Below are 3,711 nucleotides of genomic sequence, written 5' to 3'. Positions count from 1 at the left end.
ATGCAGCAGAATTGCAAGTTTCATGGACTTCCATTGGAAGATCCTCATCAGTTCTTAGCTGAATTCTTGTAAATCTATGACACTGTCAAGACCAATGGAGTTGATCTCGAGGTCTACAAGCTTATGATTTTCCCTTTTGCTGTATGAGACAGAGCTAGAACATGGTTGGATTCACAACCTAAGGAAAGCCTGAACTCTTGGGTAAAGCTGGTCAGTGCTTTCCTGGCCAAATTCTTTCCACCTCAAAAGATGAACAAGCTTAGAGTGGAAATCCAAACCTTCAGACAGAAGGAAGGTGAGTCCCTCTATGAAGCTTAGGAAAGATATAAGCAATTGATCAAAAGGTGTCCTACTGACATGCTTCCAGAATGGAGCATCATATGTATATTCTATGATGGTTTGTCTGAGTTGTCAAAAATGTCATTAGACAATTCTGCAGGAGGATCTCTTTATCTAAAAACCCCTGCAGAAGCTCCAGAACTAATTGAAATGGTTGCAAATAACCAGTTCATGTATACCTCTGAGAGGAATCCTGTGAACAATGGGATACCTCAGAAGAAGGGAGTTCTTGAAATTGATACTCTGAATGCCATATTGGCTCAGAACAAAATATTGACTCAGCAAGTCAATATGATTTCTCAGAGTCTGAATGGATTGCAAGCTGCATCCAACAGTACTAAAGAAGCATCTTCTGAAGAAGAAGCTTATGATCCTAAGAATCCTGCAATGGCAGAGGTGAATTACATGGGAGAACCCTATGGAAACACCTATAATCCTTCATGGAGAAATCATCCAAATTTCTCATGGAAGGACCAACAGAAGCCTCAACAAGGCTTCAATAATAATGGTGGAAGAAATAGGTTTAGCAATAGCAAGCCTTTTCCATCATCTTCTCAGCAACAGACAGAGAATTCTGAACAGAGCCATTCTGGCCTGGCAACCATAGTCTCTAATCTATCTAAGACCACACTAAGTTTCATGAATAAAACAAGGTCCTCTATTAGAAATTTGGAGGCACAGGTGGGTCAGCTGAGTAAGAAGATTACTGAAACTCCTCCCAGTACTCTCCCAAGCAATACAGAAGAAAATCCCAAGAGAGAGTGCAAGGCCATAACCATAACCAACATGGCCGAACCTAGAGAGAGTGAGGAGGACGTGAGTCCCAGTGAGAAAAGCCTCATGGGACGTCCTCTGGACAGAAAAGAGTTTCACTTTGAGGAACCAAAGGAATCTGAGGCTCATACAGAGACCATAGAGATTCCATTGAACTTTCTTCTGCCATTCATGATCTCTGATGAATATTCTTCCTCTGAAGAGGATGAAGACATCACTGAAAGAACAAGTTGCTAAATATCTAGGAGCAATCATGAAGCTGAATGCCAAGTTATTTGGTACTGAGACTTGGGAGGATGAACCCCCTTGTTCACCAATGAACTGAATGCATTAATGAGGCAGACATTACCTCAGAAGAAATCGGATCCCGGAAAATTCTTCATACCTTGTACCATAGGCACCATGACCTTTGAGAAGGCTTTGTGTGACCTGGGGTCAGGGATCAACCTGATGCTACTCTCTGTAATGGAGAAACTGGGAATCTTTGAGGTACAAGCTGCAAGAATCTCACTAGAGATGGCAGACAAATCAATGAAACAGGCTTATGGACTAGTAGAGGACGTGCTAGTGAAGGTTGAAGGCCTTTACATCCCTACTGATTTCATAATCCTAGAAGGAGGAGGATGAATCCATCATCCTTGGCAGACCCTTCCTAGCCACAGCAAAAGCTGTGATTGATGTTGACAAAGGAGAGTTGGTCCTTAAGTTGAATGAGGACTACCTTGTATTCAAGACTCAAGGTTCTCCTTCTGTAACCATGGAGAGGAAGCATGAAAAGCTTCTCTCAATACAGAGTCAAACAAAACCCCACATTCAAACTCTAAGTTTGGTGTTGGGAGGCCACAACCAAACTCTAAGTTTGGTGTTGAGAGGCCCCAACCCTGCTCTGATTATCTGTGAGGCTCCATGAGAGCTCACTGTTAAGCTATTGACATTAAAGAAGTGCTTATTGGGAGGCAACCCAATGTTATTTAATTATATCTATTTATTTTCTATTGCTATTTTATGTTTTCTTTAGGTTGATGATCATGTGAAGTCACAAAAACAGCTAAAAAATAAAAAACAGAATGAAAAACAGCATTAAAAATAGCTCACCTTGGAGGAAGAGCTTACTGGTGTTTAATGCCAGAACAGGGCACCAAGTTGGCGTTAAACGCCAAGAAAGGGAGAAAAGCTGACGTTAAAGGCCAGAAACAAGCAACAATCTGGCGTTTAACGCCAGAATTGCACTCTAAGGGCGTCTTGCACGCCTAAATGGAGCAGGGATGTTAAAGTCCTTGACCCCTCAGGATCTGTGGACCCCACAGGATCCCCACCTACCCCACCTCTTCTTCTCTCCTCTTCACACCTTTCCATAACGCTCTTCCCCAAATACCCTTCACCTATCAAATCTTACCCTCTTCCCCAAATACCCTTCACCAATCACCTCATTCACTTTTTCCAAAAACACCACCTACCTTAAAATTCAAAACTCTTTTTCCCTCCCAAACCCAACCCCAAATACACGAACCAAGCCTCCCCCCCACTCCTATATATACTTCTCATCACTCCTTCAATTTCACACATCACAAACACCTTATACCGCCTTGGCTGAACTCACCCTCACCCTCTATCTCCTCCATTTTCTTCTTCTTCTCTTTTATTCTTTCTTCTTTGCTCGAGGACGAGAAAACACTTTAAGTTTGGTGTGGTTAAAACATTGCTTTTTGTTTTTCCATAACCATTTATGGCACCTAAGGCCGGAGAAACCTCTAGAAAGAGGAAAGGGAAGGCAAAAGCTTCTACCTCCAAGCCATGGGTGATGGAGAGATTCATCTCAAAGGTCCATCAAGACCACTTCTATGAAGCTGTGGCCAAGAAGAAGGTGATCCCTGAGGTCCCTTTCAAGCTCAAAAGGAGTGAGTATCCGGAGATCCGACATGAGATTAGAAGAAGAGGATGGGAAGTTCTCTCCAATTCTATTCAACAAGTTGGAATCTTAATGGTTTAAGAGTTCTATAAAAACGCATGGATCACTAGGAACCATGATCAAAGTATGAACCCGAATCCAAAGAATTGGCTTACAATGGTTTGGGAAAATACTTAGATTTCAGTCCGGAAAATGTAAGGTTGGCGTTCAACTTGCCAATGATGCAAGAAAATGCATGCCCCTACACTAGAAGGGTCAACTTTGATCAAAGGTTGGACCAAGTCCTCATGGACATATGTGTGGAAGGAGCTCAATGGAAAAGTGACTCAAGAGGCAAACCGGTTCACTTGAGAAGACCGGACTTTAAGCCTGTAGCTAGATGATGGTTGGAGTTCATCCAACGCTCTATCATTCCTAGTAGCAACCGATCCAAAGTAACTGTGGATCGGGCCATAATGATACATAGTATCATGATTGGGGAGGAAGTGGAAGTTCATGAGATTATACCTCAAGAACTCTACAAGCTGGCTGACAAGTCCTCCACTTTGGCAAGGTTAGCCTTTCCTCACCTCATTTGTCACCTCTTCAATTTGGTTGGTATTGTCATAGAGGGAGACATCCTCATTGAAGAGGACAAGCCCATCACTAAAAAGAGGATGGAGCAAACAAGAGAGCCCACTCATGGACCT

At 42.6% G+C, this 3,711-nt stretch overlaps 1 non-coding gene across 1 annotated transcript; it reads right to left on the bottom strand.

Moving 5' to 3' along the window:
* Nucleotides 1-255: 255 nt before the first annotated feature.
* Nucleotides 256-363, bottom strand: LOC148545952 (small nucleolar RNA R71). The gene has a single exon (XR_015901535.1). It is a non-coding gene; the product is annotated as a small nucleolar RNA R71 (small nucleolar RNA).
* Nucleotides 364-3,711: the final 3,348 nt, after the last annotated feature.

The sequence above is a fragment of the Arachis ipaensis genome, chromosome B9 (genome assembly GCF_059453495.1).
Source record: "Arachis ipaensis isolate K30076 ecotype BB chromosome B9, ASM5945349v1, whole genome shotgun sequence".
NCBI classification, from domain to species: domain Eukaryota; kingdom Viridiplantae; phylum Streptophyta; class Magnoliopsida; order Fabales; family Fabaceae; genus Arachis; species Arachis ipaensis.
Note: the sequence above shows the minus strand (reverse complement) of the source record. Positions and strands in the feature narration are given on the sequence as shown.